Source organism: Lichenostomus cassidix, chromosome 5 (assembly GCF_008360975.1).
Source record: "Lichenostomus cassidix isolate B80296 chromosome 5, HeHo_3.0, whole genome shotgun sequence".
NCBI lineage: Eukaryota > Metazoa > Chordata > Aves > Passeriformes > Meliphagidae > Lichenostomus > Lichenostomus cassidix.
In genome coordinates, this window is record NC_139486.1 from 40414526 (window position 1) to 40428639 (window position 14114).

The following is a 14114-nucleotide window of genomic DNA, read 5'->3' on the forward strand; positions in this document are numbered from 1 at the left end:
AGAAAGGACTGGTGAGGGGAAAATGAGGAAACATACTTCTTCCCTGTAGAATGTTGTCCTTATCTGATCCATACCTTACCTTACTTCTTCCTTCTGCCGTCTCTCCCCAGTCCATGGCAAAAACATCAAAGATGTTTCTAGAAGCTGGCTGGTGTGTGTGTGTGTTTGTCTGTGTCGAAGGGAGAGAGGGAGACCATTTCAGACACAGGTTATTTATTAGAGATTTAATATTGCTCCATATAGAAATTAAATGGAACAGCATTCAGACGTGCCATTAAAATTTACTGCTTCTTGCTATTTAAAACCCACATAATCATTTCAAGTAACACTGATTAAGGTCTTGCAAGAAATGAAAAAACCCAACCAAGTCAACTCAGGCATCACCACAATGTCTCCACCTAATAGCTGCTTTATTAACACAAGTCTGGAAGCAGGAATGCCTTATGTTAAATTTATTTATTTTCCATTTACACATCACTTTTCTGTTAGGTTTCTTTTCTAAATCATTTGCATGATGACCACTTCCTTCTTGACAGACTGCCTGACTGAATGGTATTTAATGTTTCACTGATATAAATGTGCTCATTTACCCAAAGGTGCAATTTTTTTTCCTTTCTAAATTTGACTTTTGTGTTTTCTTCTTAGCTTGCTCCCTCTGGAGTGAATATGCCTGAATGCACATGAGTTCAAATGCATGCACATGAAACACATGGTCTGTCTCCCTCTTTACTTTCTATTGCTTTTACTTACACACACAAACATACGTCCTCCCAGCACTTATTTATCTGATATGCACTCCTAGACATATGTTCATATATATAAGTGCATGTGAAAAACTTGTAGTTTTCAAACCAAGCTGCACTCTTTTCCTTGTCCATGCCTTGAAACACAGGATAATTTTTACAAACTACTTAAGGCTTGGATTTTTGGGCTGTTTTATTTGTGGGTTTGCAGATTAATTAATAAGAAGGCAGGAAAGCTATATTGACTATGTGGTAAATGTATATTTTCTACAATTATATATCCTGGTGTTCAAATTACAATAGATTGCTTTGGATCAACATTCAGTCTCCTTAGCTGGAGTTCTTTGGTAGTGTCAAGTGAGGAGGCCATGTTTTTGCGGTGGGTTTAGCCCTTAAAATCAGGAAAAGGTAGGGATGGTGGTGACTTTGAAAAACATGCTGGAGGCCAGCTTTGTCATTCACACAATTATTATGTCATATGTGAGTCCTTATGAAGATCATCATATGGTCATCTGGAGATTGTGAGCTTGTTAAGGTAGATAACATAAAGGCTGCATCTTACATATTTGGTTTACTGGCACTGCATCAGTCAGGAAAATGTTGTAAAATCCTCCTGCCAGATAAACACTAGGATTTTTTCGCATCCATTCTGTCAGTATTAAGACAAACACTCCTGGATTCACTGTCATCACATAAGACTGGAAGAGAAAAAACAAAGGGACTGCCCAGAACTGTAAGCCATAAAAAAAGTAGCCTGGAAGAGGCTTCAAAGCAGTATCCAGTCCAGCTTCCTATGCCAGGGGAAGGCATAGGAATGACACATATTTCTGTGTCATTCCTTACAAACAGATGTCCAACTATGTTTCCATAGAAGTTGCAGCAGTAGAAGTTCTGCAGCTTCCTCAAGCAGTTTGTGGCTATGCTTTGCTACCCTCACTTCTGGAAAGGTTTCATCTCAACATCTGTCTCAAAATCATCACCACCACAGGCGTGTTCTGTAGTATTTATGTTCCTGTTGGACAGAAGGATTGAGAAGAGAATTTAGAGACAGGCGGGAATTGAGAAATCAGTCTCATCTTGACTGAAAGGCAGAAGAGGAGGTAGACCTGAGGAGGTCTGCTCAGAGCAAGCTTTTCCTGAAGTAGGGCTAGGTGAAGTGCTGACAAGGTCAACAGTTGCCCCAAAATTCGCTTTAAAAGTCATCATTGAAAAGAAGATAGCCTTTAGGATGGATTATTAACATGGTCTTCTAGATTGCATGGATAAATAAAGCTTCAAGGAGTTTAGATACAGAAAGGTAATGAGTAAGTGTTTTCCAAATTACTGTTCTTCCTCTACAGCTGGAGCACCTTGCTTGAGAGCTAGAAAAAGGGATGAGGAGGAGGCAGGTTACTAGTCAGCATTTCATTGCCTTTACTTGGTTTTTTGGGGTTTTTTTTGTAACTTTGTTTCCAAATTTATAATCAACAGATTAAACCCTCACTTTGCCAGAAGTTGTCTTTTTTAAATGTAAGCTTTTTGTTATTTAACTGAACTGAAGAGTGCATGGTAAGAACAGCTTCTATTTCCTCAGACGTGGTCAGACAAGCAATAGATGCTGTCAGAAGAAGCTCTGGCTGCCTGAAGACTCAGGAGATTTGGAGTCATAGTATGTTGGGAAGCATTTCCTTGCAGGATGCACAAAGTAGTCTGATGGCTGGTTTATCCTGCCAGGTGTAACTTGAAGCCCTTTCAACAGGAGTGTCTGTGAGACAGCCCGTGAGCTGATGCACCCCACACCTTGCACAAGGTAAGTCACCCATGACTGCCCTTTGAATGAGTGAAACCAGTCGTGAAGAAGCTCAGTCAAGCTCACTTACCATCTTGTCCTCCTCTGAGTTTCTCTCTAGCCTGGTCTTTGCATTTCCTCCAACATGGATTGTATTGACTCACTCCTGACCTAAGTAAAAACACATGCTTTATCCAGTATATTGATCTGGTTTACAGAAGAAAAAATATCTTTTAGAAATATGGAAGCCTGCAATGCTGGTGTCCTCTGCACTTCCCCACTGGAGCAAGTGACCTCCTGCCTTGGTTTCCCTAGTGACTAACAAAACAGAAGGTGCTGGCTGGGGACAAGGCAGTTATTCAGGAGTGACCGATGCTAGTCCAAGGTGTGTTATTCATCTCCTTTGATTTTTCTGCACTCAGTAGAGCAAAATAGCAATGCTACAGCTTGTATCATGATAGGCATTTGCAACATGATGCCTCAGCACTACAGCTGGAACCACACCAGGTAATTTCGTGATTAGATTGTCCTGCTAAATGGCACAATTGTGCAGTGATGTTGCATTATGACTGCTCATTTTTACAGCTTCCTCTACAGCCTCAATTTCTGGGATATAGGTCAGGTGAAACTCCATGGATTATGGAATAGATGGCAGCACTGATGGAATATTATCTGCTGGGCCAGCAGTGTGCCAACACCTTCACAACAGCTTTCCTTATGGAAAATTCTGATCACCACATCTCTATAATAGTAGATATCAAAATACTTTGGTAACATCTTCACCTGTTAGGAAAAAAATTGCCCTTCCTCTCACCAACTCTTCCTCAGAGATCATTTTGTTTGAAATAGAATTTTCAAACATACATATTTTAAAATGCATATTCAATACATTTCTCTCACAACTCTTTTTTTTTCTCTGAAGGTTGACACATGGGAATAGTACATTGATCCATGGATTACACTTAGTTACCTTGGCTAGCAATTGTGCCTTGAGTGCCAAGATAACCAGATCAAAGAGGGAAAAGAATGAATATTAAAAAAAAACAATGTTTGACAAAAGCAATTTTGAAGAGGTGTTCAGGGTAACTGGAAGTGAGGAGAAGAGCCCTGGTTTACACTGAAATAGTCTGTTATATAATTTAAACATTGTAACTTGGTTTTGCTTCACCACCCACTGTTTTGCCCAGATGGAGTAGCCTGAGGAGGGTATTTAATACTTTGAGTCACTGGAGAGCTCTGGACCTAATGCTGATGGGAACAGACATCTGTCTGCTGCTGAGGATCCCCACTGCGACCCAGCATGCAAGACACAGGAGCTGGTGCCGTGAGAGGACTGTTTTGCCCCATGAACCAAAGAAAGGGCAGCACCAGCTCTTCTTTCTGTACCTTCCTCAGCCTTCTGTATCTAACAGCTGTGTTCCTCAAGCAGAGCTCAGGGGGCATTTTCTGAAGAAACTCATACACACAACACCCCTTAGCAAGCTCTGGTTTTGTCAGAACAATTTCAGTTCCGGGAAAGGGCTAATTTCAAAGCCTCTTCTGGTTTGAAGACCAGAACTCTGAGGGAAAAAAATGGTAATCCTATCCTCTTTCGGCATCTCCAGCAGGAAAAGGTAGGAGTTCTCCCACAGCTCATTGATACAAAACCAAAGTGAAAATCCAAGAGAAATATTTTGGTTAACCAAATCTCTGCTTAGTTTTCCTGTGGACTGTAGGCATGCAGAGATAACAGAGAGCTTCCTCACCCCAGGACAGAAGGGCAGAGCCTGTCCATGGCACATGCCCAGACATCCTTCCCCAGAGGCCCAGGAAACCTTGGCAGAAGCAATCCTTTTCTCTAGAACATTCCTGGTGCTGACTTTTCAAGAGCATTTAAAGAACCATTGTTTCATCAGCGTGTGAAACCAAAGCTATTGCCAGACTGGATGGCCTTGTATTATTTCACATTCAGGAATGCTTTTACCTTTGATGTGAGCTCTGCATCAGTTTCCCTTTGATTTCCTGCACACGTATACAAGGACCCATTGCAGAATCACAGGTCAAGGAAAGAAGTATGATACTACCTTGATGCAGTAGAAGCCAGTCCATTGTTTTGTTCAGAGGGTTGAAATAGGACTTAAGCACTGCTTTTGTTTTTCCTACAGGCAGTGTTCATGATTGCAATAGGGTCGGGGGTACTTGGCTCTGTGTGTGTATCGTGTGTATATACATACTCTTCCTGGGAGACTTTGCAGTCAGGGACAGGGAGTGAATGGGAGCTGGATTAATTGTTTTCAGTCTAAATTGCCACAGCCCCGCAGGAGTCTAGGAGTCTATTAAGAAATCTTGTAGTACTGGATAACCAGCAGCTGCCATCCAGCAATTTCCAAGCACTTTCAAGAAAAATAACAGAGTGGCCAGGTATGGCCAGCCCAAAGCTCTGCCAGCCCAGCATCCTGTATAGATGCAATGCAAGAACAAGGAAACCTACAGTAATGTTATAAATATGAATGGTATGGTGAAGAACTGGCATCTTGTAAGCACATGAAGAAATCTGTATCGCAGTCCAACTAAACTCGTCAGCTAAATCAGCATTATTTGGAATTCCTAATTCTCACCTGCAAGGGACACAAGAATTATCCTTCTGACTAAGTTATTGGTGTACTAAAAGAGCACAATAACATTGAGGCAAAGTAGTTCAGGGAAAGCTAGAGACCAGGATATATGTTTCTGTGAGAACAATTATTACGATACATTTTAAGAAGCTAAGGTTTGCTTAATAAAGGTGTAGACTTGGTGCAGTGAGTTTAAGAAAAATACTGATTTGACTTAATGGTTTTCCACATCCTACATATTTCCATCATACCTTTTCATTTATTAATGAAATAATGAGATTTTCTTTTTTTCTCTCAAAAGGATTGTGAAACTTCCTCAGTAATGTTGAGAAGGTATCAAGGCATTTGCAACTTCACCAATATCAAATCTTGACATCTGTCTTTCACAAGTGCATCAGCCAATAACATGAAACTTTAAAAAGCTGTCATAACACAACACAAACAAGTTTGCAAAGTAGTCACTCTGTGAGCTCTGATAACCCTTGGTGGTGCAGAAGGATCTCCAGACATTCTAGGACTGCAATCTTTTGTACATTAAAATGCCAATGGCCGTTGAGCTTGAAAATAAACTTAGCTGAATAACCCAGACCTCATTTCAACCCACGGATCTTGGATCTCCAAATGACCGCTTGCCAGATTTACATCTGTTTCCTCTGTGGGGAATGTGGAGTTCTTTTCAAACCCTTTGAGCTTAGTTTTTCTTCTCCTCTTGGCTTTGCTGCCAGATGATAAAGATTTAATTCTTTTATTACCATTACAATCCATCTGGTTTTGAGCACAGAAGCAAGCTGAGCTTTCAGAGTAGCTTCTGTTTCTAAGAGAAAATTAAGTGTTTTCACCTATCCTAGTCTGCTTCTCTCTTGGGCACATGGGGGTTATCCTTGCTTTCTCCATGCCCCATATCTCACCTGTATTGTAGCATGGACCTGAAAATACAGAAGGATGGTTCTTCCCTTCATTCTTCAGCCCAGGGGACTCTAACAGGGGAAGTTTCTATTTTATCTTCAGTCTGAATTTGTGGTTTAGAGCAGTGTGAGGATAGAGAGCAGTCCTGAGTACCAGTGTTCAACTGCCACAAAAAAACCAGTGCTGCCACTCCCTCAGGTAGCCTCAGCTTCTTGCTAACTTCCTCTACAATCTAGTGACAATATATTGACTTGGAGGTAAAACCTGTGCTAGCTACAGATACGGTGGGCTTTCTTTTCATGAAAGCATTAGCTGCACTGATGCTTCTTGCTGCTGTCGAAATTTCTTCTGCAGTGCAGACAAAGCATAAACTATTCTTTACTCCTTTTGTGCATTGTTAGAAAAAACATTACATCCCAAAGCTGGCTTCTTTCCACTGATATCTGAAACAGCCAAAGTATTTCCCTTGCCCTCTGTTTCTAAGAGCTCTGCAATCTCTGGATGAAAGCTCCTAGATATATGTGAGTTAATTAATCTTATCAAACCAAATTCTTCAGTCATCAAAAAGTTCTCACTCATCAGTTGTGCACCTCTCTGTGGAATATCAAACTTTCTTCACTTTCTGGTACAGCTCCAGGGGCAGTATTTCTCTAGAATAAGAACACACAACATTTTAAGGATTCAGTGACTTTTCCCTGGTATTTGCAATGCCTAATATTAGAGGTCTCTGTAACCAATGACAGGACTATGAGAGACTTCAGTGGGTTTACTCCATAGTAATCAGGCATACCAGAGATCTAGAAATTCTGATATTGATATTGAGCAAAGTGTATGGAAAAAAACATAGTCAGATATTGCTGATGAGATATCAATGCTTCACAAATACATCCAAGCAGTGTGTGCTTTTATCTTCCAGTTCATAATGCCCATTTCATCCATAGCTGTAGAACTTTCTGCAAACAGAGTTGATACTGATGGTTAAAGGTCACAACTAAAAACCCAGACACTTCTCTGACCAGGCTGAAAAAGCAATAAAGAGTCAAAACATGAGAAAAACCTTCTCAGCTCATAGCTTACCTGCTCCAGGGGTTTGCTAGGAGTTGGATTGAGGGGATAAAAGAGAGTGGGAGAGACTCAGGACTGGGGCTCAGAGCTGGAAAAAGAAACAACAGTGAAAAGGTCAACGTTCAAATGATGGTATCACATCCTCCTTTCATCCCTGCAGTTCACACGAAGGCCGGGATCCTTGCTTTGCTTTACTTTGGGGAAAACTCTTGCTTTATTTGTTCATGTTGAACTGCTATCAGAGCTCAATGTCTCAGTGTTGTGTTTTAATAACATCAGTTTCCCTGGACCAGATACATATGAAGTCGGTTAGACAATTCTATAAACAATGGATCCAAGTCACGCAATGCAACATTTCTGATTGCAAGATAACCTTTCCAAGGGCGAAGTTAGCGAGGTGAGGGGTTGGATTCCTCAGCCAGGCATGAAGGAAGACCTTCAGTGTTCAGAATTGCACCAGTGGGACAAAGTTCATCTCCTCTTCTTTTGGGGGAACAGCTCCCTGGTTTGTTTTTCTACTCCCCAGCCAGCACACTGGGTGACTTTTCTGAATTCTGGCTGCCCAGAGCATACTTTGTTGACAGTTCATTTAAGGAGATCTGTGCGGAATATTTTCTTTGAAATCAGTTGAGGAGTTACACTGGAGTTTTAGTGAGTGGTTCATTTTTATTTTGGAGTTTCAAAAAAAAGCAACACTTGTGGGAAGATGTTTCCGAACCAAGAAATGGGAAGGTTCATTGAGCACAGTATGGGAAAGGTCAGAAAGGAAGAGAGAAGGATGGAATCAGCCAGATGGAGATTTTGGGAAAGCTTCTCTCAATTTCTTGCATTTATAGTTATTTGTTGATGAAGATACTAGTTTCTAACATCTATTTTAATCCAATATGAAATGTATGTAAAGTTTAATTTTTTTTCCCTTTCTTTAGTACCTAACACAAGGGAAAACCTCAAATCATCAACCTGTAGCTTTACCTTCCCTAGCTGACGAATATGGTAACCACCACTTGTGAATGAGTCTGGTCTTCACATTTATAAACAACACCAGTTTGGCACCTACAACCACTCTAACAGTGTGTCCCGGCATGAGACCCATTCCTACACTTTACTTAGGAAAATTCTGCTCTGGAGATTTTTGTGTTCTTTTTACTGTATAACCACACATGAGCTAAGTACAGAGACATGCAGGATTTATTTTTCTTCCCTTGTAGCAAAGTTTATGTGCAAAGCTACACAGATCATGAGATGCTGATGTTTTGCTCATGATTCAAGCACTCGTCTGATGGTGTTAACTTCAGATATATTTGTTGAGTGTAAATCACAGCGAAAACAGCCCTTCACTGCAGCTGAGTAGTTCTCAAAGTGAACATGGACTTTCTTCTTTGGGTACCAGGAGCAGTCTTGACATTATGGCATAGGGCTTTATCCTTCCGGTGGGCTGATTAGCTCTCTCTTCATGAGTTCAGAGGAGACTGGATAGGGGAATTTGATTCAGTTTATAAAGTCTGAGATTTAGGTCTTCAGCTTAATCCTAAAGTGTAAATGTTCAGACCAGAGATTACAGTTATAACCCATTTTTTTATTGGTTATAACCCATAAATAATTTAAGTAAATCTTTAACCCAACCTGCATCTCCATAACTCTCATAATTTGTAACAGGTGGAATCCAAGTTTCATTCAGGGAGCAGCTTCATTCATCTGAAAGAATGGGGCATCAAGCGGATGCGAGACAGCAAATTCAAATTGTTAGTCTCTCCCAGCACTCTCTAAAACAAACTCTCATTCACCTTCACAACAAGAAGATCCTGGAATAGACACCTGGAAGGGTTTTCTAATTCAAGGGATGGTCTGGAGTAGGGTTACAACCATGGAGTATTCCAGACTCTAAGTTACCAACTTCATATTTGGCTGACAGACCTAGCCATGGAGCAACCATCTGATTCTGCCAGGCATGGTGACAATTGCAAAATTCCTTTGCAGACAAGGCACCAATTGGCTGCAAATGGCACATGGATGCAAGTGACTGCCTGCTGCATTTTATCAGCTTCTACTTTATGTTGTAGAGAAAGAGCTCATATTGCCCAACAGTCACGATCTCATATAACTACCCTGGCTGCCCTGGATTATCAGGCAGTCCTGTGCATAGAGAGTCAAAAGAGGACACAGTTCTTGCTGCACAGACTGCCCTTGTGAACTGGGCTGCTGTATTTCAGATGAGTGATTATGCTACTAAAGTCAATCACCAGCCCATCCCTCTGTGCTTATAGCTCTCTGTCTGCTTTTCCATACAGAAAAGGAGCTAACATCTCACATATGTTTGTGGAAGATTTGTCTAATTAAGCAAAAATTAATTGACATAATGAGAGTTCATTTAGAGTTTACAGTGGCTTATGCATATACATATAAAGCTGGGTTTTAGAAAAGGCTCTGGCTGAGTATCCTGGGGGTCTGGATTCAATTCTCAGCTTTGCCGTAGGTTTCCTTTTTAAACCTAGGCAAATCACGCAAGGACAGATCTGTGAGATATCAAGGTATTTGACTCCTAAATGTTTATTGATTTCTTCTCTAATCAGGCCTACGGTGCATTTCTGCCTAATTTTATCCACCAGTAAAAGGGAGATAATTAGGGGTCTCTTCACACACTGTGGCTGGAACATTTGTTTCAAGCAAAGGATGCTTCTGACTGTGCCTCTGTATAGCAGCAAGAGAAATTGAATCTTGATCTCAGTTATGATCTTTTGAGTACTACTGTGCTGTGAACAAAAATAGCCCTTAGTGCAGAGACAGTGGCATACATACTGACACTTAAACTAACACACACTCTGTTTGTTTGTTACTTAATTTTGTGAGTGGATTGTTTTTTTTCTTGGAATACTTGTTGTATGTTCCCCCCAGCTACGATACTGTGCTCCAACTGCAATGTTTAACAATGGGAAGATCCCTGACCTTTTGTCCTGACCTAATATTAACTGACTGGATTATTTTAACAAGAGGAAAAGTAAGTTTTCCCACTTCCTTCTCAGTTTCATCTTTGTTTAAGAGTCATGGTCTCTGTTGAACTCTTCCTTTTTCTGTCACTTCCTTTTTTTCCTCCCAGCTTTTTGCTGAGCCAAATAGTCTTTTCCACATGACATTATGCTCCATTGGTTTATGGTTTTTTTTGTATAAAACAGTATCCAGCATTGCCAGTGAGCATTAATTATTGCCTCAATTATGACACACAATGTTTTTTTGGGTAAAATGAAAGCCACCGTCATCAAGAATTCATGACCAGCCCTCTCAGCAAGGATCAGTAATCTATGGGGTAGACATTTTGGAAAGATACTTCACTCCATAAGTCATTGTATTGATTAAAAAGGAAGATAGCTGTGTTAAAAACAAAACATTTTGTAACTTTTCCAAGTTAATTTTTCAACCACAGAGGCATTCTACCACCCAAGAATTGCACTTACTTTCTTCTTGAATTCTAAAGGAAATAGCTTTTTAGCTTTTCAATCTCTTTATGCTGGCCATCTCCTGGGTTGGAGTGGCCAAGATGAACTACAAAAGCTCAACACAAAATGTCTTGGCCAGGAGGACCCTCATTGCCACCCGTTGTTTCCTGTTTGTTTGCAAAGACATTTGGGGTGATCCACCATTCTCTGGTACTCAGCACATCCATCTTGATGTGGGAATTCCCCAGTTGCTTCCCCATATCAGGAAATGCCTCTGTGTCCTATTTTTTGCTAATGTGCTGATGCCCCTGAACAGGCTGACATGCTCAACCCTGTTTCGTCCCTGACCTCCTTAAGGCTCTAAGAAGAAGAAAAAAGCAGGTGCTACAGCAGGTTCAAGATTTTCTTCCTGCTGCTGATGTCCCCAAAGGGTTTTAAAGAAGTGGCCAAGCTGTTCCTCAGCAGGGACCTGGCTTGCTGTTCAGTCCTGCTGGATTTCAAGCTCTTCTTGCCAGGCTGCCCTGGTGCTAGTTCAAACACATGTCATCACATGCAATATGGACACAATACCCTCATTCCTATGGGCTCCAGGACCCAGCAGAAGAAAGCGCAGGCAGAAGATCAAACATGGAAGGAACAGAAGACAGAAGAGCTGTTGTTGTTGTCTGTGTCTGGAATAGAAAAATGAACACAAGGGAAGAGACAGGGTAGGGGGATAATTACTTTCATCCCAATTTTATTCCCACAATTCCCAACCACTTTTGAAGCCAATTTTCCTTTAATAAAATATACTATTAATGACTCAAGTAGAAGCCTTTTGTACAAGACAATACCCAATGCCCCAGATGGAAATATTTTGTGTTCTGCACAATATACATGTATGCATGTTTATATACATAAATTGAGCTGTGAGCATAGCCTATATTACCCTGTTTTTCAAACTGAATAAGCTATTTCAAAATATATTTAACATACTTCCTTTCTTTGAAACTAATTCATAGCTCTCCCTCCTCTTCTAGCTCTCCTTATCCCTTAAAAACAAGCCAAACAGCAACAAGAACTACATCCCATCATTTCTGGAAGCCATTCATTTGCTATTTCTGTTCATCACAGCTTCAGAGTGAAGGAATTTAAAGAGCTACTGATGCCTTTTGTTGGCATATATATCCAATATTGTCCTTCAAGCAGCTTAGACACATCCTTCTTCTCTTTCTTCTTTAACAGCCTGTCAAAGAAATAGGCCTAATTAGTTTATTGTGGGTTTGTGTGTGAAGAAGTTATTGAGGGAGTGCCAAGTCAAAAAGTCAAACACAAACTGATTAATTTTCACAATGCACCCCTCTGAGGTGGGGAAGTTCTGACAAATCCACTGGATGTTCACAGTTATCCTGTGCTCTGCTCACAGAGGCTGGGAGCCATATGGAGAGCAGAGCGCTGGCACCACACTTCCCACTTCCCAAAGCTCACACTCCGGTTCTGGGGCTGAGTCTGAACTTTAATGCCCACTGGGAGCTCAGCTAATCAGACCTGTTACGTCTTCTTCCCCCACTTCCAAATAGACACACCTCATGACAGCCCTTCCTTGAGGTCAACTTTCTGGGCATAGCAGAATATGCACATCTTAGGATGTGACACAATAATTTACTGGCTCGCAGAATAGATAGCTGGGGTTTGACAATCCATTAGAGTAAGCATCAGCATGCCCATCACCCTGATAGAACACCCAGAGTCCTGTCTGACCAGGCAGGCACCAGTCAGGAGCAGCTGGGCTGGCCTCTGCAGCTCCTGGGAGCTAACTCCTCTCATTGCTCCATTCTCATCTTCCCCTGGCTTCACTGGCAGCAACAACACTGACTTCTCCATGCAGGGATACTGCAATTTCTCACAAGCCTCCATGGGGTGTCTTTTTCCTTGCTAGTTTGTTAGTTTTAATTTGGGGCTTTTGTTGGGTGTTTTTTTTTTTGCTTTAGAGTTTTCTACGTTTCATGGTAGTGCTTTCCCCATTCAGTCCTTGAGCTACATATGAACCCATCTCAACCGTGCTTTCTCTCTCAGTAATTTTACATTTACTTTCTGTTTACAGACTTTCTCACAGCTCTTCCTCAGCACCCTAAGTCAAGGTTATGAAGCTGTGTCGTTTCAGAGCAGGGCTCTCTTCTTCTTGGTTCACAGGCAGATGAATCTGGAGAGGGTTTACAAAAGGGAAATACAACAGTTACTTGGGAAGGTCGAAAGAAAATGACTGGGTGGGCTGGTGTTAAAGTCTGGCAGGAGACTGGGCTAGATTGGTGGCTTTTAGCTCAGTGAAACTTCCAGAAAAAATTCATGAGCCACAGTGGTTCCCATTTCCAACCAAATACAAATTAGACTGACCTTTAAGAGTTTGCTTAGTGATTTGTAATGCTGCCCAATGCATTTGCTTGCTTTCTTAGATGCCAGAGAATATGAGGAACGAGGAAGGTTTATTTCCCCCAATGGTTTTGTGAAACGCCTTGTAATGGCTTTCAGATCAGCAGTTGTTCGCCTGATCCTAAGCTAAGAATCACTGTCCTAAATGATTTCCTAAGGTCTCTTCCAGCATTATTTTGTTTAATTCTGGAAACTCAGAACCACTTGAATTTCTGTCACTATTCTCTTGCCACCAGCTACGTGTCTTCAGGCTCTCAGGACTATCTTTTGTCCCCTTTTATGCTAGATAAATAGTTTCAATAAAACAAAATATTTGTCCAGAAGGCAATTATTGTTCCTGCCACAAAAGGTTATTTGAAGTCACAGCTGCCACAGGGATGAATTTGATGGCACTGCAACCTTCAAAGGCTTGAATTTATCTCACTTGGAGCTGTTTACAGGTTACAAGTTTCATGAACTTGTGCAGGTTGCAAGACTAGATCTCCACCCACTCAAAAAAACCACTTCAAACTAATTCTGTGAACTTTAGATTCAATAATTTTAATATTCACCCCTCTCTCTCTATCTCTGCTTTAACAATCTTCTCCAATGAGGCATTTTTTACAATTGTGTGCTTAAAACTGCATAAAAACAGACACTGAAGCAATATTAAGAAGCCATCACAACACATCCATTTCTACCAACAGCTTCTCTGAGCCAAAGTCTTGCCTTTCTTCAGTATAGAATATATAAATATATATTCAAGTAAGAGACTAGGAGGTGAGAGGAGAAATTATTTCTATGTTACAAGGAACTGACAACTGGCAACTGGCAACTGACCTTGAAATCACCTACCTGAAGCTGTAGATCTCTGCCCATGTTTCCAACACGCTGGTCTGGCATTGACCACAGCATCATTCAAGCCTCTGCACTGGTTTAGCTTTAAACCTCTATACACTGGGTCAGATTTGCAGGAGTTGGTTTTTGTGGTAGGGCACTGTGCCGCAACCATCAGCCTCATTCGGATTCAAACATTATGAGACTCAAGGGGTTTATATGAAATATGAAAACACCATAAATATTCATTTTGAGAAAATCCTGCTCAGACAGGGAGCATAGAGCAGACTGATTTGTGCCCTGCTAATACCATCCGGCTGCAAGTGGGCAGGGAGACCCCAGTACTGCCTGTTTGCCAGACCCATATCAGATCCATGTGGCT